The 24724-nt window shown below is 32.0% G+C and overlaps 1 long non-coding RNA gene across 1 annotated transcript in view; it reads right to left on the bottom strand.

The window, feature by feature from the left end:
* The window catches only part of LOC147801954 (uncharacterized), a 93323-nt gene that overhangs the window by 19048 nt on the left and 49551 nt on the right, over positions 1-24724 (bottom strand). The window contains exons 5-7 of the long non-coding RNA XR_015430186.1: positions 13724-13810; positions 8161-8235; positions 2733-2784 (exon numbers count right to left, since the gene is read on the bottom strand). This is a non-coding gene — a long non-coding RNA (uncharacterized LOC147801954). The remainder of the gene's footprint in view (positions 1-2732; positions 2785-8160; positions 8236-13723; positions 13811-24724) is intronic.

Here is a 24724-nt window from a genome sequence, read left to right as displayed (position 1 = left end):
AAAAGATTGAGCTTATTTTTAGTTACAAAAAGCAATGCCATTAAAATAAACTATTTCAATAATTCATGCGAGTATCTGAACGAGTAGTTTTATCAAATAATGTACATAGGTAAACAAGTCTAGCCTTCAATGACATAATGCAAAATAGTTCCCCGATGTTAGGCATGGTCCCTGTGTGTAAGGGAGAAAACAACGTTTAGGGGCACAGTAACAGAGGTTCTTGTTGTTGTCGCTAATGCCACTTGCCACACGGGCAAGCCTGCTTGGTGAAACCGAGCAAATTTGCGCAGAGTGTGCGTTTCTTGCTTTTCAGTGGCGCCATCTATGGCCAAGAATTAGACTTCTGCCACACCATACGTCGCACCCAAATATAGGGCGGACCCATTCATACATCCATTCATTCATCCGCAGATCGTAATTTTGACCTGAATCAGAAAATGATCGATCTCCAATCCTGTACCCCCAGAGGTACTGATTTGCTGCGGAAACATGTAGGACTTTGTGACCCGGTAGATTTGCACCCTCCTCTCCTCCTAACCAATACTGGGAATAGTGAAGCATTGTGGGAAAGAAATTTTTTTTCATTATTTTTTTCTCTCTCATTGGTTTGTTCTGTATTTTTACTTTACTGATAAACAGTACTGTACTATTAAGATTTTTCTTTGAATATGCATCTATATCACCCATGTTAATTAAGTGTACTAACACATTTTAACATTGAAATTTTAATAAAATAGCGGTTGGAGATAGGCAGCGTACCCAACTATGCATGTAGAGTTGTCCAACAACCTGAATTGCGAATCCATCCGCCTGATCACCGTTGCATCAATTAGCAGTTTTCCTTTCCTTTTGAAAATTCATCACAGAGATAAGAGAATCAAAATAATGCACCCTCATGGGTCGGAAGTAGAGCGCTACAAGTAGCGAAACTACTGAAGTCGCTACCTTTTTTGTAGTTTGTAGTGTAGCGTGTAATGTGATACAAAAAAACAGTAGTTTGTAGTAATTTTTGGCTACTACTTTTGAAGTTTATTTTATAACCGTCGTTGAACAGCTGTCCCAATTTTTTGGGTATACGACTAATAATGTTCACCACCGTAGCTTTGAATTCTTGAGCCCAATCCAGAAGACAAGGGAACTCCTGAATCAAGTATTGGTAGAAATTTCCTTCGTGGGGGACTTTTTGGTGGAACTATACCGCATTTACGTTACATGGACAGGAAGACCACGAGAACCTCCCTCTGTTAGCCTGATGGTAAGGGGACTCTAACCTATGATCCGTCTACCAATGAGGATATTTTACGCCAGCAATGTGGTTGGTGCAAGCCGGATGCGAAATTCGTATCAATCAGCCACAGCTGAGATTCCAACCCGGGACACAGCATTGGAAGGCGAAAGCTCTATCACTGAAAAAAATTTTTTTTTCGTCTGATGCTCCAGAGCAGCAAGTTCTTTTAAAGTTTTATTTTGCAGCAGTTATTTTTTCATGTTCTTAATTTATTTCGTTCATTATTATTGGGAATCTTGTAAACAAAGGAATCATTGGAAATCGAAGCATTAAGATGGAGTCCTAGAACGTGAAGATCAGATCATTAAAGATATTCAGGGTGTTCCATTTTTTTATTTTTATTTTGTGCACTTGTACTTCATTTCTAGAGGGCTATCAAAAAGCATTAATCCTTCAATCCCAAATATTAGATGATTTCTTATCATTTCCTTAATTAAATATTCACTGTCAAGAAAAACATAAGAGTTTAAAGGTTAATAGAATAAATTCGCAAAAAGTGCTTTAGAATAAATAACTATCTCATGTAAAGATGAATTAACATTTCTTAATAACTTCTCATGCTTAACTAAGTCAATTTTTTTTATTCAAAACCATTTTGGAACATTTGTGTGAATTATTCTCTCCACTAAAATTGCCTTATCATTAAGAATTTCTTGAACTACAGATGTATCAATTTTTTAGAAGCATAAAATCATTCTGTTTGTGTCAGAGCCAGTCTTTTAATCGATCATTGAAAAGAGCTATAATATTTCAGCTTTTTAGTGTAAAATGTAATATTTTAGTCTGAGATCTTTTTCTTAAGGGAGTTTCTTTTATTTGATTTTATTATTAAATATTTTATCTGAAACTACTTTTTTTAATCATGCGTTTTAATATCTACTTGAATTAGTTTTTATTCACATTTTAGATTGATTAATTAATTAATTTTTTTTTTAAATACATTGTGGCATCTCATTAGATACTAAGCATTTAAAATGAATTGTTTCATTTGGAGGTAAGCATATATTTGTATCAATTCAATATTTGTATTTATACTTTGCATGTGATATTTACATTGGGCAACAAATTGATTTATTTAATAAATTAGACTTAAATGTACATGCATGGTTTTATTATTAGCCCCAAATTTTTGCACTTATTTTCTATTTTAAAAATTAAACGTAATTTTTATCATTGCCTATCAAAAATGCAATTTTTTTTTGCATTAAACAAATAGTTTCAAGAAACTAAATCATTAAGCTATTATCCGATTAAAACTTTGTTCGCTTGAAAAATATTCAAACAAGAAATAACAGTATACATGTTTCAAGCGCTCAAAGACAAGCACCCATTTTCAAGACTCCAGCAAATTAAATTGGTAGTAACAGGCATTGACAAATTTAAATCTTTGATCAAAACAGGTGAAGATTTAAGAATTAATAAAACATAAGAATTATTATCTTACCTGTATTTTGTTGTACTACGTTATACAGCTCAACTGACACCATAACTGTTTCCTATAAAAAAATAGTTGCTTTAACAAAATAATAGTTCAAAAAAAATTGAAGTGCTCAAATCAAATCTATATAAAAGAATTTTTATACCATTTGCACATGGTATTAAAAACTCAATTATTTTCAATACACTACGACATTCAGGAACGAACTTAGGGTCTTAACGGCCCTCAATTAACTTCCTAACTCTTCCCTATTAGAGAAATAGTTACGTCAGTAGAACCATATTTTAAAAAAAGCAGTCTAAATTGTTGATCTCCAGATTTAAATACCTGTGATTTTTTATGAGATTGCATCAAAGTGATTTTTATTTAGCAGGATTACGATGAAAAACCACATCCACTACCATTTATAGCGCTATATTGTAGCAAGTGTGGGAAGAATTCGAATTCTGCCGCATCACCAAAGAATCACAAATTGAACGTTTTTTAAAAAAAGTCTATTTATCAAGTAAAATTTGTTGATAAGCCTTTCAAACACAGGATGGATTTGTTTCTCACCTTGCATATCACCTTACCATTTAATTTATGCGTTATTACTATTATTCGAGACAACTTTGTCTCGATTAATAAAAGTAGCACATAAATTAAAAAAATTACATAAAGAGTAATAATAGGGTTCATTATTTGAAAAATGTGTCAAGCGCTGACCAGTTTGAGCTTGGTATAAAAGATTCCCATCGTATGTTCGTTAATCTTGATTATGTTCCTTTATATACAGATGTCCCAAAACTCATGGTACTTACGTTAGGAGAGGATAGAACAGAACTAAACAGAACAGTAAATCCTAGTAGAATATATGGTTCGAACGTAAGTCGCAACTCACTAGAGCGAGCCTCCCAGCGATCTATAAGAAGGCTGATCACAGTCAGGGCTAAAGAGAATAGAAGGGCTGGTTCACTCCTTTGAAGTATCTCTCGCCGCGCCGATCCTGCGACGTCACTCCAGTGACGTCACTTTGGCGCAAAGCTCGCACTTTTACTTCAAGAACGGAGCGTTTGGCCTTACTAGCTCTAACTAATATTGGATTATTTCTTTTTGCGAGATATTCTAAGACATTTGTTATTTTCTATAATAACTTTCCTCAGTTTTTGCAGTGAATTTACAAGAATTTAAAACTATTATCGAAATGCCAGTTTGCGCGATTGCAACTTGCAACAATTCTGATATAAAAACAAAAGGAAAAAGTATAATTTTTCGCGTGTTCCCTAAAGTAAATGAACAACTATGTAAAGAATGGATTCCGAAATGACACAGTTAATATAAAACAGCAATACGTTTATTCTGTCGTAAAGAACTTTTATAAAAATTCATTATCTAAGTAGAAACCGCCTCGTTACTTCATAAAGAAAGACAGGTGAAAAGAATTAAGAAATAGATAAAGTCAAAGAAAATTAAAATGTAAGTAAAAAGTATAAATAAAATATATAGTATATAGTTGAAATTCTCCTAATTTCATAACATATTTTTTAATGTAGTTATTCTAAATATTTATGACATTTTTCAAAAATTATATTCTCTTCAATTTAACTATCTATAAATTATATCATCGTAAATTTAAATGTCTATAAACAATTGTAAAATTTCTAATGTCATTATGAACCTAAATTATTATTTTGTTTCAGTAATTAGCGTTTAAGGTTGATGTTTCCTAATGATTAAGTATGAACAAATTGCGATTAACGACATATTTTAAAATCAGGAATTCTAAATTTAACTTAACTTATCGTTATAAAAGAATATGTAGATAAAAAAAGTGTCGATATATGCCTTCATTTTTCTTAATAATTAAAGTTAAAACTGAACTTTTTAAAATAAAGTATTTATCGTGTCATTTTCACCAACTAGCAAAACATTTTTATAAGTTTACAATGGTATTTTTTTTAATATATTAACCAAGAAAGTTTTTTTTGAACTATGTTTATGAACGGAAATAATGTGTTAATTACGTAAAGTTTGAAGGCTCATAACCAGAAAAAGTCTAACTTATTTTTACAAAGAGAAAGATGCAAAGTTATCATATCTTTGCTTGCGATCTCCGAGATCTGTGGACACAGTGACGTCATGAGGAGGGAAATCGTAGCTTCAGCTCTAAGAGCGGAGTGAACTAGCCCTTCTATTCTCTTTAGCCCTGGTTCACAGTACTGTCATGCAGTCAAAAAAAATCAAACTTAGAATTTTATGCATTTGGAATCAATGTATGGTTATTAAGTAGAACCTTGCCATTATTATCATTACGGGAAACGTAAATGAGCTGAGATATTTCCCGCGTGCAAGATTCAGTTCTCGCGTTGATACGATGCACAATTTCGTCACCGTTACAGATGGCGTTCTTAGATACCTGCCACGTCCAGTATCCTGCATGTAACTTTAAAAAACCTCTAGCCGAGTTGTTGGGGTCTTCGTTAAAATATCCTTGCAACAGGAACTACATAACATAGTAAACTTCTTATCGCCAGAACAATATATATCAGTTTTTTGGCATTCTATTTTAGCTTTCATAGCATTGAAAATAGAAAAAAACAGTTGTCTATCCACTTTTCTCGGAATCAATCGTTGTATTTTCAATTGCTCGGCAAAAAGCCGTGATGGCTCAGGGGATAGAGCGTTCGCTTTTCAATGATGTGAACCGGGTTCGAATCCCAGCAGTGGCTGATAGATATCAAAGCCTCATCCGCGTTGCACAGACCACAGTATTGACTTAAAAAATCCTCAGTGATAAACGGATCACGGGTCAGAGTCCCTTTGCCATCACGCTAACTGTGGGAGGTTTTCGTGGTTTTCCACTTCATGTAACGCAAATACGGGTTAGTTTCATCAAAAAGCCGTCCACGAAGACACATTTCTGCCAATACTTGCTCCGGGAAATCCCTTATCATCTGGATTGAATTCAAAATTAAAAGGCTACTGAGTTGAACATTAGTAGTCGTGAACCCAAAAATTGGGTTGGCTGTTCAATGTCGGTTATAAAACTGCATGACAGAGTAACTATTTTTAATTGCTCTGTGGATCTCCGATCAGATGAATGCTGACTCGAATTAGGAGAAGGCAGATATTCATTTCATGTACGGAACTGCAGACGACATTGCAAGAGAAGCTCTAAGATCTGTAACGGACCCAATTGCGCATCGTATCAGTGCGAGGACTGAATCTAGCACGAGGCAAATGTCTCAGGCCGTTTATGTTTCCCGCAATACGTTGTGGCGAATACTACGAGATCAAGGAATACATCTCTACCATGCGCAGAGAGTTCAGGGCCTAGATTATCAGGCACTGATCAATTTTACCACGTGGTTTCTCCAGCAGATGTCTGTGGACCCCAAGTCGTTGTGCACAAGTGTTGTTCACTGAGGAATGGACATTTACATGCTATGGTATTTCAAATATCTACAGCTATCATGATTGGGCAACTGAGAGCCCGCACATATTGCGTCCAAGTCTGTTCCAACAATGTTTTCAGGCTAAATGTTTGGCGGAATGGTGTACGATCATCTGATTGGGCCGTACCTACTGCAAACACGCCTGGAGAGAGATTCATACCTTGTGTATTTGCGAGAGGTGTTAGCAGAACTGTTTACTTGCGTTCCATTACAAATCAAACAACGCATGTGGTTTCAATACGACGGGACTCCTGATTATATTGTAGATGTGCGTAACGCCTTAGATATCATGTATTGGAGATGACGAATAGGTCGTGGCGGTCCAATCATCTGATTGATACCTGATTTTTCATTTGCGCACTTTTTTTTCTAGCGTCATAAGAAGTGAGCCTCATCTACGACGATGGTTCCATGGATTTTGTTGAAGTCCTTGTTTCCTCTGATATCAGTAACTTCTGACACCACAAGAGAAATGCATACCCAAGTCTAAATTCTTGATGGTTTCATCAAATTTTTTTGGTGGTTTATGTTGGTTTCAGTGCGACTCATGATGGTTACCATCATCCAATATTTTTTATTATGTGTTCATGGTTTTTGATATGTCCACAAGCTTCCATCAATCCATGATGAAAATTGCTACTTAAATTTATGATGGTGAACCATCAAGAGAAGTTTTATTCTCATGAAACAACAATCCATGATGATCCTCGATGGTTCCAACTGTACATTTCCATAATGGTTTGATTGGAATTCTTGTTGGTTCTCAGGAATCAAACCAATTTGTGTTTTTGTAATATTGGACCATCATAAATTAATCTGAATTCCTACATTGGGATGATAGTGGTTCATGATCGCTCTAGCAATTGATTTCTAGGATACTATGATGGAAATTCGTGCTGGTTCAACCTGAACAAACGATCCAAACAAGTTGTTATGTTGGATCATCATAAATCAGTCACATTGAGGTGATGGTTACTTATGTTAGTTACTATAAAAAGTATAATGTTTCATGATGGAATTATTGATCATCAACACAAAGGCAATGTTAGTGCATCAATGGAAAACTATCAAAAATTTTGACTTAGGTGGTGTTTTCGCTAATCCCTGCGTTAATGTTGTCGGTTGCAAGTTAGAGCAGTTCTCGTGATGGGGGTCTTACTGTTTAATTTCGTTTGGTTAAAAATACTTTTCTTCATTTTATAGGTTATTTTTTTATTCCAATCTCCGCCTATCTTGTTTCCCATCATTTCGTGACACAGAATGTTTTGTTCTCTAGCGATTTACGATCAAGGATTGTATGGTGATTCGTGCTTGTATAGTTGTGTTCTATCACCTTCTAACCTATAACCCTCACATTGTATATACATGCGTAATAAAAAAAAATTATCGGTCTATTCACACCGACTCCCTGGGAATCAATATTTATTTTTGATTGCTTTTTGGTTATTTCAATGCAGTTTAAGAAATTTCAGCATTTTGAATATGATGTTATGATACGCGAGTTTTGAATTATCACTTTTTTCACACACTCAAAGCGCGACAGTTTCATTGAAAAACCCACTTTTTTTTGTATCTATTTTTGGTCATTTTCAAAAATAGGTACAAAAAATAGGTTCAAGGTCAAAATATCACATTTAATAAATCACTTTTTTTTTACCCACAATGCACCGATTTCATCCTCGACGCTTTCATATTTCCTTAGCAGCACATCTTGATTGTTTTTGTCCATTCTGTTTCGTTTCATTTCCGATATTTTGATGTATGATTGGATATTATTACGAGACGCAATTTGGAATTTGAGTGTTTGCTTTTTCCGCCATTTCCAGATAATTTTTCGAAATTTGATATTTATATATAAATTTGATAAATTAAGGGGCAAATTATTAATTTGGCAACAGTTTTTCTTAAATAAATATTTTTATAAAGTTGCAATTTTTTTAAAAAATTGTCACTTTTGAGCTAATTTTTTTAAAAAAAAATAATAGCTATAATCGCCTTACCTCGAACTTAGTAGCAAATAGTCCTATTTTAGTTGCTATCAGTATCTTCCCTCTTACAAAACTAAAGGCCAAAACCTGGAATAGCAAAGGAAATAGTTAGAAATCAAATATTGTAATAAGTATTTTAAAGCGCTTAATTTTAGAAATTCCCTAAAGAAATTGAGAAAGAGGATAACTCGAAAGAGATATAGATTAAGTTCTCACTATATTTTGATTAGAATTTTCGATTTTTGTCTGACAGGCTAACAAAAATTGGGTGGGTTAACGATTTCCTATAAAAGTCTAACGTCAGCAGGGAAAATTCTAATTCTTAGTTTTTTGATTAAAAATTAGTTTAAACTATTTCCATTTTTTTGCGGTATGGAATAACTATGAAGAAACAAAGAGCAATTGTTTAGAGGAAAATTTTAATAGTGTTTTTCAGGTAAAAAAATAAAGATTAAACTTTATTTGGCCATAATTACTTTTTGGTGGAAAAGTTAACGATTTTTTTAGGGGGGGGGGGAACAAAATTCAGACAAGTCTTTTTACTTGCTTTGTAGCCTATCTTGGTGGATGTTTCAACGCAGGATTAAAATTTTTTTTATGGGTTAAGGTTTAGAGGGTCGAATTCGAGCTTGTTTGCAGTTTATAAAGTAGCTAATATTTGTCTTAATCATTATTTTTTAGAAGGTGGGGTAACGATTTCCGAGCATGGATCAACAGCGGTAGAATGGAAATGTTTCGTTTTTTGGTAATATTTCAGACAACTTGCGTCGTTGTAAAGTTTAAGTAGGCTAAAGATTTTCTAAATTGGGTGTATAATACGGTACTGGTTTAATATTTTAAATTTAAAAAAAATGCTTAGATTAATCAAATGTGTACAAAATGCTGGTTTGGCCATTATTGTTTTTGAATAGGTTATCTACCGTGGACATTTACTGTCTTAATATTGACCAAACTTTAAAGGCAATATTAAAAGTTTAAGTTTTTAATCAATAATTAGCTAAAACTTATTTTAGTTTTGAAAAGTTTTGGTGATCGAAAGTGATCACGATTTCCTACAATAGGCTAACGTTTTGAGACACAAACTCTAACTTCTGATTTTTGTTGTTATTGAAAACCAGTTTTTGACGTAGCTTTCTTTTTTTTGGGGGGGGGGAAGAGGGTTGGCTGACTCTTTAGTGGGTAAACATGAGAGGCTCAATAGGTTAATAATTGTAAATTAAATTTGTAAATGTGGTTGAAAAATTAGCTGTGTTAATTCGGTGACGAAACAATTTTGTGCACAAACATGGGATTACGGAATGGTACAACGAGGAGAAAATTTAGCTTTCTTTCAAAGTGTCATATTTTTTTTTAAAGAAACTAAAAGCTATTTTGGCTCTAATTTTTATTCTGGTGGAAGATTTTTTATTTTTTTTATTTTTATTTTTAAAGCAATTTTATACAACGGGCTAACGTCTTAGGGCATAACTCAAACTTGTGGCGTCGTAGATAAAAATTCTGTAAAATTTTTTTAGGCATAATATTTTTTGGCGAATGGGCCGAATTAAAATTTTGGAGAAACGGTTTGATGGGTTAACGATATCCTATACTAAGCTTAACATTTTGAGTCATAATTCATGCGTGATTTCTGGGTCAAAAATGAGCTAAAACTGATTTTGGATATAAAACTTTTTAGCGGTCAGGCAAACGGTATTTTTTAATGGGATAACGTGCTTTTACGATTTACTATAAAATGGACTGATCTTTAGACCAAACTGACCTTTTGACCAAAATCCAAACTTGTGGTTTCTAGGTCAAAGTCCCTTCCCCCTCTTTCCCGTCAAAATCATGGGGTGAGCTTTCGTCTCCCATTTCTCGTGCCCGTGATACTTCCGGGATAGAGCGTTCAAAAGTAAAGCACTAAAAAGGTTTAAACATATCCGTCTGTTGTGCCCGAATTTTTTTAAATTCTTTTATTACACACAAGATGGCTGCACCAGATTATCTTCAATGTAACAGCTTATTTTAAACGTGATTTCAGCACTAACCATATATATGTATTTCGTTCACTTAGCTCCTGCATCTGATTGATTAAAAAAGGAAAACACGTAAAAAGATGACATACAGGATTGTGTAGATTTTCTTTTGCTGTTAGGTATAGTTCCAGATGCCGATGTGTAATATGTTCTCTGGTTTATTTGATCAAAAGTTCTCTAGAACTTGTTACAACCGTAACTTTTTTCTAAGGGTTAACTGAGGAAAAAGTTTAGCTGGATAAAGATTTTCCTCGGTGTGCTTACATATCGCAGAATGATTTCAAATGTTGCTTCAAATCAAAATTTTTAATTCTCAAACATAATCCATTTATCTGAAGTTGGATACAGAATGTTTTGCCGTAACTTTTTGGCATTTGCAACAACAAAAATTGTTAGGTTAACGATTTCCTATTAACTGTAATATTTGGAGAAAAATTTAAACACGTGGTTGTTTGGTCGAAAATGAGTGAAAACCTTTTATGACCTTCTCTTTTTGTTAGATATAGTCAAAACGGTTTGATTTTGAGTTCAAATTCAAACTTTTATCTTTCTAAATCATAAAGCGGTCAAAACATGTACAGACCGAAATTTTTGTAGCGTGTGCTAACAATTTCTCTCTTGTGTTTTCTAGAATTTAGCTAACACTTGTTTTGACTATAACCATTATTTTGAACGATGGCCAACAAAAAGCTGATGAAGCAAAAAACCCACCAACGTTCATCTGCTTCCTTTAAAGATTTTATAAAATATTTTTGCAACATATTTTAAGACGAACTTTATATGAAATTAACATAATACCTTAAAAAATCAGCCGAGACAATGTAATCTCAATTTTTATAAGTTGCGCGTAATATAACTTTTTAGTGCATAAAAAAGTTGCTTTTTAAAAATTTTCATAATACTTTATTTCAGCCGTGATGGCTTAGGGGATTGAGCGATCGCCTTCCAATGAGGTAAATCGGGTTCGAATCCCAGCGACAACTGGTCGATACGAATTCCGCATCCGGCTTGCGCAGACCGGTTAGTTTGCACCGATATTTTATGCCGCAGTGCTGGCGTAAATTAACTTCGGTGGTAGTCGGATCATGGGTTAGAGTCCCCCTGCCGTCAAGCTAACCGTGGGAGCTTTTCGTGTTTTTCCTCCCCATGTAACGTACATGCGAGTTAGTTCCATCAAAAAGACCTCCATGAAGGCAAATTTCTCCCAATACTTGATCCAGGAGTTCCTTTGTCTTCTGGATTGTGTTCAAAATTACAAGGCTACGAAGCTGAGCATTAGCAGACGTAAAGTTAAAATTAGGTCTGCTGTTCAAAGAAGGTTATAAAGTGAAATAAAAAATATTGCTAAAGGATCGATTATTCTGAAATTAAATCGCTATATGGTATTTGATATAAATTTCATTAAGGAAATATAAATGTTATATCAGTCAGGCTAACCGTGAGAGGTTTTCTTGGATTTCCTCTCAATGTAACGCAAATGCTGGTTAGTTTCACCAAAAAAGCCCTCCAAGATAGTACATTTGCTCCCAATACTTTATACAGGAGTTCCCTTGTCTTCTGTATTAGTTTCAAAATTACAAGGCTACGGAGTTGAATATTAGTAGTTGTAACCCCCCCCCCCCATAAAAAAAGAAAAAAAAACTGGTCGGCTGTTCAACAACGGTTATAAGTTATTAATTAAAATGTGCAGGACCAGTGCGTTTACCGATCACGAATATTTTCGTGACTTTTACCTCACATTCGATGATTTTCAAGGATATTTGGAGTAAATAATTTCCAAGATTCAATTTCTCTAACGGATCTGATGTATCGAATAATAATAATTAGTTTTTATAAAGAGGTTGCAATTAATATATCCACTGTAAAAGAGATTTTTGCTTGTTACGCAAGAAAGTCTGAGGACGGATACAGCAACGCCTGCTTTTTCTCCATAGCTGTGACGTCGGAACTATAGGAGGCGATGAGGGTCGGGCTTTACTACTCAATCCTTCCAGAATTCTGTTAATTCCCTAGCACAATCTTTCTTTTTAATACAATGAATTGCCTTGATAAATTTGGTTATTCTTTTTATTTCATTTTATCAATCTCAAATCTGTAATTTAGTTTCAGAACAAAATTTACCAATGAAAAGAAAAAGTTTTTGAAGTGTTGCTTGTGTTGAATAAATAAGATGTAATGCTTATTTGGAGAGTCATATGCACTACGATAAAAAGTTCTCAAACTTTTAAGTATTGAAGTATGGTGCAAAAGTCTGTACGCATGCATCAAATTTGATTAAATTTGTTAATGTCTCGTGTGATAAAAATTTCTTTTTATATTACATTCAAAATAAGCAGTTAAGGTGACAAGGAACTTTCAAATAAGCAAAAATTTGCCAAGAAAATTTATTTTTCACTTTTTATATTTTCGAAACCTAGGCATTTAACTGAACATTAGAAAAAAAAAATCTTGAATTAGAGCAAAATTGACGAAGTCTTGGCCATTTCTGGTTTGACCACGCCCCTTTGGCGCCTTGCAATGAAAAAGTAGTAAAAGTCATTTTTCTCAAAATGTCTTTTTTACAAATTTCAAACTCCTCCAGCGAAATGAATTTTTATTCTATTAACCTGAGAATTTGATGCTATACATTTATGAATATTATTAACATTTCGTTGGAAAAGTTTCTTGAATTAAGTAAATAGTATTATTTTTATACATGATATTTTATAGCGGTAAGATGATTTTTTTTTAAAAATGATGTTCTTTTTATTGCTTTTTTTCTGTTATTTGTTTCAATAATAAAATTAAAAAAAAGTACTCCCAACAATTTTTTATATTACCTAATATGTAATATTTTAAAGGAATTTTGTCATTTTAACAAAATTTCAGACGTGTTTTTTTTTTAATTTCGGAAATTTTGAAATATTTTTTTGAAATTTTGTATATAAATTGTTTTTACAATATAGATATATACTGAGAATTTCAATATACTAAAAATTTCAAATTCCCTTGAGAATTTCTAAAAATTTTTTTGAAAGTCCATTGTCGCTTTAAGTGCAGATATTTTCTAATATGCAAATTCTGGGCAAAATACTTGTGAATTTTCCTCTCATTTTTAGCATTCAAACTTTCGTGAATATTTCATTACTCCTTTATCAGGAAATTAAAAAAAAAATTGTTATCTTATGACCTTACACCAACATGTTTAAAAGAAAACACTTTATTATGTTAAAAATTACTTCCGAGATATGTTAACACTACCGAGGGTGAGGGTTACTAAACGTAACTCCCTCTATGCTATGTAACTCCCTGTACTATCACTATAACACAGTTAAAAATTTCGATATACTACTTGCAAAAATTACGTCCTTATTTCTTAAAGAAAAATCTTTTATCCTCGACAAAAATGCAAATAATAATTTTAGAAATATATGTCGTTGATTTTTTAGATGAATTAAAACTCAATTTTGTCTGTAAAAAGAAAAGTACCGCGTAGTTTTTCATCAACAGTGTCACACGATCAACCAAGTGGTAAATGATAAACTAATGGTTATTTAAGGAGCTAAGAATATTGGAATTACCGCTCATTTAGAAAGAACTCCAATCATTGGTATGTGTGGACATGGAATCATCCTCTCATATAGTCTTTCTAAACTTCTGTTGATAACCTGTAAAAAAATTAAAAACTATTTAAAAAAAATAAAAATGTTGATTTTTTTTCTCTTTTTTGCATTAGAAATTAAAAATAATTTTTTAAAATCCATTTATTTATTATTATATAAAAGTATCTTCCGTCCAATAAGTCAATTGGTAAAAGTGTAAAGTATCACAATAAATTAAAAAAAACATTTAGGGAAAAGATTGAGTTCATTTTTAGTAATTTAAATTATATAAAACAATGTCATGAAAATAAACTATTTCAATAATCTGAACGAGTAGTTGTATCAAAGAATATACATAGGGAAAGAACTCTAGCTTTCATTGACATGATGTAAACAAGTTCCCCAATGTTAGGTGCCTTCTTGTGTATAAAGGAGAAAACAACATTTAGGGGTAGAGCAGCAGAGGTTTTTGAAACGAGTTTGAACCATCCTCTCCTCTTAACCAATACTAGGAATATAGTTCACTCTTCAGGAGTTGACACTTGGCTCCACCATCTCGGAAGCAGAGTTCATTTCAGCGCGGGAGTAAGAAGAGAAGCATCTCCGTGCTTGAAATTGAGACAACCTTTAATGCAAGTCAAACACAAACAGTTAATTCTTTTTCAGTCACTTACTTCGCTTTATCATCTGCTATTACAGCTGTCGTTTCTCTAGCTAATTAAAATATATTTTAAATTTAAAAACTGCTGTTTTCACAGAAAAATGTCTCAAAAAAAGACAAACTATTCACTCAAAAGAGAGAAATATCGTTAAAATAATGGCGCGAAATATCAAATTTAGGAAATATTTAATGTTAAAAAAATGAACATGAAGTTTGAGAAATAAATATTTTTGCCGTAACGCGCCAAATAGCAAGACTGAGCAGCGATGGTTCAGGGGATAGAGCGTTCGCCTTCCAATGAGGCGAACCGGGTTCAAATCCCAGTCGATACGAATTCCGCATCCGGCTTGCACTGACCACAGTGCTGACGTGAAATATCCTCAATGGTAGACTGATCATGGGTTAGAGTCCTTTTGCGTCATGCTAACCGTGGGAGGTTTTCGTGGTTTCTCTCTCCATGTAATGCAAATGCGAGATAGTTCCACCAAAACGTCCTCCACGAAGGCAAATTTCCTCCAGTACTTGATCCAGCAGTTCCCTTGTCTTCTGGATTGGATTCAAGATTACAAGACTACAGAGTTGAACATTAATAGTCGTAAACCCATAGAATTGGGTCGGCTGTTCAAAGGCGATTATAAAATTAAATAGCAACCTTGTTCAGGATTGCTCATAAACTTTTCTCAAAAATAGCAAAAAAGTACCATTGCATACCACGTGATGAAGGTGGAGACAAGTGCCAACTCTCGGTGAATGAGCTATAGTGAAGCATTGTGGAACAGAAGTTTTTTTTAAAATTTTTTTTTATCGTTGGTTTGTTCTGTATTTTTACACAATTAATAAGCAGTACTCTACTGTTAATATTTTTCGTTGAAAATACAGTTATATCTCCCATGTTAGTTAAATCTGCTAACACATTTTAACATTGAAATTTTAACATGGTAGTTCAAAAGAAAGAAAGAATAAAATAGCGGTTGGAAATAAGCAGCGTACCCAACTATGTATGTTTACAACCTGAATTGCGAATCCATTCCTTTGATCACCGTTGCATCAATCAGCAGTTTTTCTTTTCCTTTGAAAATTCATCAAAGAGGTAAGAAAATCAAAATAATGCACCCTCGGTGGTCGGAAAAAGTGAGCTACAAGTAGCGAAACTACTGTAGTCGATACTTTATTTTCGTAGTTTGTAGTGTAGTGCACTACTTCTTAAATACGGAAGTTGTAGCGTGAAGTGCGATAGAGAAAAAAAGAAGAGGAAAAAAACAGTTTGTAGCGATTTCTGGCAAAAGTATTTTTAAGTTTATTTTACATTCGTCGTTGAACAGCCAAATCAATTTTTTTTGGGTTTACTAATGCTCAATACCGTAGCTTTTCTAATTTTGAACCCGATCCAAAAGGCAAGGGAACTCTTGTAGGGTGGAAATTTTCATCATGGGGGACTTTTTGGTGGAACTGACCCGCATTTGCGTTACATAAAGCAGAAAAACCACGAAAATCTCCCACGGTTAGCCTGACGGCAAGGGGACTCTAACCCATGATCCGTCTACCATTGCTGATATTTTACATCAGCCTTGTGGTCAGTGCAAGCCGGATACAGAATTCGCATCAACCAGCCATCGCTGGGATTCCAACCCTGTTCATCTCATTGAAAGGGTGAACGCTCTATCCCCTGAAAATTGCTTCGTTTGATGTTCCAAAGCAAGTTTCTTTTTTTATTTTTGTGGGCGGAAGTTATTTTTTCATGTTCTTAAATTATTTCGTTCATTATCATTGTAAATCTTGTAAGCAAAGGAATAATTGGAAATCGAATTATTAAGATTGAGTCCTAGAACGTGAAGATCCGATCATTAGATATAAAGTTATTCAGGGTGTTCCATTTCACGATATTTCACGATTTCTTTTCATTTCCTTAATTAAATATTCACTGTCAAGAAGAACTTAGAGTTCAAAGGCTAAAAAAAATAAATTCGTCAAAAGTACTTTAGAATAAAAAATTATCTCATGTAATAGATGAATCACCATTTCATAATAACTTCTCATGCAGGCCAATTTTTTATTCCAAAACATTTTAAACATTTATGGGAATTATGCTAATCAGTAACGTACGTATGTCTGCGAAAAGTATTGAAGTAGTAACTATATTTTTAAGAAAAGTAGTTAGAGTTAACTACAATTGTAATTAAGTAGTTGTAATTAACTACAAAGAAAATGTAATTTTATCGACCACCCTTTTATTCAGAAGCCGGCCCATATTACATTATATCTTGTTTACTTCGATAAATTGTCACAGTTATTGTCAATATGGCTTTGGATTAGTTTTTTTTTACTGCCATCTATGGCCTTTCAAAATTTAGGAGGAATTAATTCTTTGCTCGATTTACGCTAATAATTTGATCTCATTGATAGTCATCTAGAATTTCTAGAACTACAGATCTATTAACTTTTTAAAAACATAAAACTATTCTGTCCGTATTTTTTTCTGTCATTGAAAAGAGATGATTTTTTTTTACCTTTTCAATGTAAACTTTAACATTTCCAATTCAAATCTTTAGTTTGAAATCTTTTTCTTATGGGAGTTTCCATCATTTGATTTTTTTATTAAATATTTCAACTGAAACTGTTTTTTTCATTATGCGTTTTAATATTTACCTGTAATAGTTATTATTCACATTATATATTTTGATTAATTTATCTTTTTCTTTAATAAATGTGACATCTCATCAGATACTAAACATTTAAAACGAATTGATTCATTTGGAGGTAAAAAATATATTTTATTAATTCAATATTTGTATTTATACTTTGCATGTAATATTTGCATTGGGAAGCAAATTGATTTATCAAATAAAATATAATTGAATATACATGCATGATTTCATTTCTAATCCCAAAATTTACTTATTTTCGATTTTAAAAATTAAACGTAAATTTTTATCATTGTCTATCAAAAAATTAAACATTTTTTATTACATTAAATAAATAATCTCAAGAAACTAAAGCATTAACCTATTATCCGATTGAAAACTTTGTTCGCTTCAAAAAATACTCAAACAAGAAAAAACAGTATACAGGTTTCAAGCGCTCATAAACAGGCGCCCATTTGCAAGACGTGAATCAGAAGAAACAAATATGGTTTGAAATATAAAACTAAGAGCTCCTATTTAAAAATGAAATAAATAAAGGGAAGATACAAAACTAGAAAAAAACCACAGTAGCCAAAAGAGAACAAAAAAGATAGCATGATCATTTTTCCACCTCTGCTTATCATAAGCGTTTTAGCATCTCATATTAATTCTAATCACCCTAATTGTCAGAATATTTCTGCGTTTCATACTTCCGATTTGCACACACTTAACTTTTACAATCTTCTAACTTTACTTAACCTAAGAAATTAACATCTAACTAAGTAACATAACAACTAAGATTTTAAAGTCCTTTTTAGGTAACAAATACCAAATTTAGGTCTCTTAAAGATCCTATTAGCTTTAATGATCACTGGGGGCATAGACTACATTCATTGTCAGCGTGACACTGGCTACATCGGAACCAGACGCCCTTTAAAATTTAGACTTAAGGAATACGATAGTCCGTTATCAAAAAATCACCGATTGCTGCAAAGTGTGGAAATTATGGGTATAAATTAAATTTCGATGTCAAAATTATTTCCACTGTCACATCAGCAGCTCATTTTGATGCCCTGAAATCTTGTTTAATTCAAATGAATGCTTGAGCTGCGATCGCTTAACACCTTCCAATGGACGTGAGCAGGGTTCGAATTCCAGCTATGACTTGTCGATACGAATTAATCATCTGGCTTCCACCGACCACAGCGCTGATGTGAAATATCTTCAGTGGTAGACGGATCATGAGTCAGGCTAACAGTGGGAGGTTCTCGGTGGTCTTCCTCTCCATGTAACGCAAACGAGGGTTAGTAGCCTCACAAAGTTTCTCCGAATATTTTATCCAGGAGTTCTCGTTTTCTGGATTGGGTTTAAGATACCAAGGCTACGTAGTTGAACATTAGTAGTCGTAAACCCAAAAATTGGGTCCGCTGTTCAACGATGGTTATAAAATAAAATAAAAATTAATGCTTATTCCCCTGTTAAAGATATCAGATCCTCACCACCTCTCCATAACGAGTGGAAATGCATTTTACCTTGATTTGCTCTTCTCGGCCACTACGGTTTTTCTTGTTCTGTGGATTTTTTTTTATCTCTTTCGGCTAGAGTGATTTTTTTTTCTTGTTTTATTTCTCATCTTTATTTTTTCCATTTCTCGTTGGCAACTTTTCGTTTCATATTTCAAATCACTTTTGTTTCTTTTCATACACGTTTGGCATGTCTAGAAAATGGCTCCTGTTTTGAGCGCTTGAAACATTTTCCTATTATTATGGTTTTCGAAGCGAATGAAACTTTTAATCTTGTAAAATCTTTGTTGCAATTCAAAAATGGAGCGTTTACGTTACTTTCAACTAAATAATGCTTAATAATGTTTGCACTAAATTCTCATCAGATAACCTTGTAATATGTTGGCATAAAATCAAATATTTTTGAACGTTTAAAATAAAAAACTTCAAAACTGATTACTTTGAAAATATAAGACAATCAGAATCAATTTTTCAGGAAAAAAATTAAACAAATTAAAATAATTAAAAACAATGTGAAAATTCATGTTTTTTATATCACATTACATAATACAAAAGTGCATTTGTTCATAAAATTAAATTCAAGAAAATAAATATTCTAGTTATTAAAATAAATGCAAGTTAAATACTTTAATTTAAAGAAAGTTCATAAGGTTAAAAATGATTAAAATTAAAATAAAAACCCCTTTTAGCTCAAAATAAGATTCAACGTTTATTAAGGAATATATTTAAATTTTAAAATATTTATTTTAACTAAATTATTAGAGGCGAGGGTTGAGAAAGGAAAAAAAAAAGAAAGAAAACATTAATTTTGAAGGAACTATTTTCCTTAATAGTAAAAAACTAACGAGATACTTGTTTACAACTTTTTGGGACCAATGCTTTTACATAACACTATTTAGAATTAATACTCATGTTTTTGATTGTTGATGAAGCCCATCATTTGGTGTTTTCACCACTGTTTAAAAGCAGGACAACTATAAGTTTTTTATTTTATCACAAAAATATAAAATGTATAAAAAACAAAGAAAAGAGTAAGTAAATGAGTATAGTCATAGAAAAAGTTAAAATTATAATATAGTATTTGTCAGTTAAAATAACACTTTTTGTTTAAGTCATTTCTAACAATTCAAATTTTTCTGAGGCAACTCTTTACCTCTAAATATTACTTTTTTATGTACACATTTCTAAATGTCAGTATTCAACCACAAAACAACTTAAAGTCCTCAAATTTAGCATGAAGTTATAAAATGTAATGAAAGAGGGTCATAGCAATAATGAAAGTAGAAGTAAAGTTAGTACTGTAAAATTAAAACAATATTTTTAATCAATGAGCCAAGTTCTTCAAGAAGCAGTTGTAGAAGTAGGTTGTTTATTTAAAACTTTTTATAGAATTTCTTTAAAAATACAATTGTTAATTTGGGCATTTGGCGATACAACACTTATAGAATTGAAGGATTTGTTACGTCAAGCGCTCAGGTATCATAATTTTGATCTAGTTGCGCTTCTATGTCATTTTGATTTATGTTGCTAAGTTAACTTTCAAAAAATTCTATGGCTGGCAACAGCATTTTTATTTTTTAAGTTGTTTATTTTTATTTCTTTTAGAATTCGTTATTTTTTAGCGAAATATTTTTTAACCTAACAGAATTCTTTGCTGACTGATATATGAGGAAAATAAAGTAAATATTTAAGTGTTGTGAAAAGAATCTTATTTAGTTGTGCAAAGTACTTCAGCCAAAATTTGGGAGCCACGTAAAAGAATTATATATATTAGATCAGAAACACATCATTAAAAGGCAGAATGCTTTGGTGTTTTCAAAACGTAAACAAAACAAAGCAAACGTTGCCACCGGCGGAAAAGAAATACAGCTAAAATTTGGGAGCCACGTAAGAGAATTATATATAATAGAATTTACATTACTTCATGTTACTTATCTTGATTACATTTTTTTACAGTTAAAATTTAATGATATACAAATCAGCACATCATCATAATTGGCATAAAATGGCCGACGTAGGTAAAAAAATGGTTTAAAAATATTCTTAATGCTTATCCTGCAAATTGCAAAATTTTAAAACTGTGTGATGGTTTTATCTACTTGATCATGTGATAGCTTTTTCGGACCATTAAGTGAAAATTTAATGATTTTGTTAAAAGACTTTTCCTTAATTTTGAACAAGCCAAATTCATTTTGGAAAACAGTCTTTCGACAGAAGCTATTATTATGAGCAGTATTAAACTTAAGGCAAATAACTTAACGAGTTTGGGAATCGATAACAGCGTATGATTTTGTATACGCCAAAATATGAATCGCGATTTGTGATTTTAAATCTCGTGAATACAAATCGCAAGGGATAATTTTTAGATCTCGTTAATGTGAATACGAAATGCGATTTTTAGATCGTGTGAATACGAATTGCGATGTGTGACTTTTATATTAGTTCCGATTCATGTGGCTTTTAGAATTAACGGCCAAAAAAATAAAATAAAAGTTCGAAAAAGTTCTTATTTTTGTGTTGAAATCAACACAGAGCAGTTAAGTTATTATTTTAATGAACGATTCAAAACTCGCGCGCCTTGAAACAATAGTAATAAAAATATAAGGATTTTTTTAAACCGTGGGGAGAATCGTAGAAAGAACTTCCCTAAAAACTATAAAAATCCCTTTATATTTACAATGAAATCGGCATAAATATAGCGAGTCAAAAAGAGATGTATTTAAATGCTTGATTCGAAAATTAAAGTGTCGCAATAGCGTATAAAAATATTGGGACTTTCTGAACCTTGAAGAAAAGTGTAGCAATAATTGCCAAAGTAACGATTCGTTAATAATTTGATTCGCGATAAAATCGTCATAAATAAACCATGTTAAAAATGATTATCTAAAAGAGCGATTCGTTATTCGCTGTTCATAATAATATATCGTGCTAAAAATATCCAAAGTTTAAAAACCATACGAAATGTGTCGCGATAATTTCAGAAAAAAGGATTAAAAATCATTCAGATTTGAGATGAAGTTTGCGCAAATAAAGCATTTCATTATAAAGCATTTAATAATAAAGAATAATCGATAATAAAGCATATTTAGCTTTAATAAAGCATTTTCATTACTTTCAAGACGTTAGTAGGGGAGAGTGGGGTCAATTGTAACAGGGTACGATTGTAACAGAGCAAAAATTTCGAGTGTCGGGTTCTAGATTTGGTTCCTAGGTGGCGCACAAGGTGTATTTAATAAATCTACATGTACACCCCTGATGGCAATCATTTTTATGTACTTTTGAAAGAGTTAGATCACAAAAGATATTTTCACGCCACGCAAGTACTTTTTTTGGTATTAGAATATTATATTGTAACAAAGTAATTTTGTTTAAGCAAATAAAAATTAGTAACCGAATATGTAAGTGGACACCTTAATTAACATTTCAATAAAAAAAAAGATTAGTTTTGCTAATTAACTAGCATTGTTTTTAACAAATGAAGCTGAAATGGAGTCTTGGGGACAATTGTAACAATAAGTAAAGGGACAATTGTAACAGCTGAAAATAAATAATCTTATGTTTACAAACCATTACTTAAGTCTTTAAGAACCACCAATAGTTTCCTATATCATTTATATTATGTTGCATGTGCATTATTTTATTTGTCACCTTTCACAGCATAAATTAAAATTTTTAACCCCTTAAAGTTAAAAGCTTAACCCTTTAGGTCTCTGCTCATTATTATTTTTACTCCTAAAATATCACTACTATTTTGATCAATAAAGAAATATATCACAACTATGATAATATGTATAATTAACTATGTTTTAGTTGAATTTATGAACTGTTACAATTGACCCCGTAAGTGGGGACAGTTGTAACAAGTGCTCGACTGTCAAAAATTGTTAATAACTAATATAATAACATTTAAAATTAGGTATTTTTTTTCCTAGTAGAGGATAGTCTACTTTACTCGTCTGTCAATTAATACTAATAATATATTGGATTTCTTGTTAGTTAAAAATAGTTAAGTAAAAACTGTTACAATTGACCCTGCTCTCCCCTATTTAGTTCGATTTCATAAAAAAAATTGCGGTTTCCGTAACTGCGTGAAAATGGGTAGCAATAATTACGAAAAGTCATTGGATTTACCGCGAAATCGGCACACACGAAGGGCGTCAAAAATATTGGAATTTTTAAAACTATGCGTAAATCCGCAGCATTAACCATCGGAGAAAAAAACGATCGAAAAGGTACACTGGTTGAAATTGGGAACACCAAAAACTTTCTTGCGCAAAAAAAATACAATTTAAAAAAAAAAATCTATAAATATTTTTTTTCATTTTGCTCAGGCTGCTGCCGCGGGTCGCACATAGAGAGCATGTTGTACCCCCTGCTTCAGACAATTGAAATTAAATTTTGTTAAACGAGTGTATTATACAATTGCTCAATATATCCTTCAATGATGTTTTTTCGAAGGATGCTTAGCATACATTTGCCCGGTATTCCCTACAAAGCTCGTAAAGTAACTACATAGACCCATTTGGGCAATAATTTCAAAATTAAAAAAACGTAAATATTTATAATTTAAAAGTTTATCAAATAATATAAAATTAAGAAGAGTTTTTAAGCAGCAATAAAAAAATGCATTAACAAAAAAAAATAATTGTGAAAATTTGCCTTTGAAATAAATGGAAAAGTATGCATTAAGCGTTTACTTGTGTGATTATTTAACAAATGCAATTTTCTTGTAATTGAATGAGACATCTTTCTTATCCTACCAAACACCACATTCAATTCAATTAACCCATTTTAGGACAAGCATAGAAATTTTATAATATGTAGTATTATTTTCATTGAAATATACTTACATTGCATTCATTAAGACACAAAAAAAATGTCGTGTATAAATTTCTTATTTTATTTAAGAAATAAAATGGGGGGGGGGGTATGAGTAATATTTACCAAATCAATGAACAAACCATTTAGTTGAATGCTTGTTTTTTTATGAATTTCTTTTATTTTATTTACTGACTTGCAACTTTAATCCGTCAGTAAAACATAATGATAAATTTTAAAAGGAATAATACACATTTTCAAAAAATTTCATTCGTCAATAACAGTTTTAAGTTTTAAAATTTCTCAACAGAAAGTATTTACTCCAATTGAATTACTGTTAATTTTAGGAAGTCTTAAGAACCCTTGACAATAGCAGAAAAATGAAATTAGTGAAAAAAAATACGTCGCAATGTTAATAAAAAATATTTATTGAAATGATGCGTTTGCGCAACTTTGGCCGAAAATGGGTTGAAGTCAACTAAATCTTGAGCCCACGAAATTTAAAGCAAAATTAAAAACAAAATTAAGACGATTAAAAGTGATACAAAAATTGAAATGCGAATTAAGGCAAATGAGAAGGATTGCGCTAGACTTATGAATGAACTGGTGCTTAGGACTTAAAGCGTTTTAACCAAAAATAGGTACCTATTAAAAATATTAAATATCTACTCTAAGATATAGCGGAACAGTAAATATTTTATGATAAAAAAATACCATTGTTTTTGAATCAGTAATAATTTCATAAACTATTAAAACCAAAATATCCCGATTAGCTGTCATTTCAATCAAGGGATTCATATTAATCAAGGGATTCATTTTGATCAGATTCATATTAAACAGTGGGATTTAATATGAAACAAAACTTCTTTTTTTTATACTACACTGGCATTCATAACTCTGACTGTGTAATTAAAAAAAACATCATTATCACAGACACCTCTATACTGTAAGCAGTATAGAGGTGTGTACTGTAAGCAGTGCACACAAAAAATGAACTCCTTTAATAACTCTTGATTTAATGATCGGTTACTCGCCTTCAAAGATTCAATATTAATGGTTCGAAAGTCTACCTTTAAATAAGCTGATTATATAGAGAACCCGATATTTTAAGTTACAAAATCAGATGCGAAAAAGCACTTTCCTACCTAACGTAGTATTCTTACGTAGAGCAGAGGTATTTTTTAAGAAGAAATTTGGATTTTTGACTGCTAAAATATGTGGGTAGCCGTACTCTATTCCAGTTAATTTCGCAGGGGAACAATCAAAATTTAAGACTCATTAATGTAAATTCACTTCTTTGTATAATTCGCTAAATCTCGATAATTTTTTAAGCATAATGCACATAAATATAAAACTC

This window comes from Parasteatoda tepidariorum, chromosome 11 (genome assembly GCF_982258835.1).
Source record: "Parasteatoda tepidariorum strain Cologne lab strain chromosome 11, Ptep-v5.0, whole genome shotgun sequence".
NCBI lineage: Eukaryota > Metazoa > Arthropoda > Arachnida > Araneae > Theridiidae > Parasteatoda > Parasteatoda tepidariorum.
The sequence above is the reverse complement of the archived record's forward strand: the minus strand, read 5'-3'. Positions and strand labels throughout refer to the sequence as shown.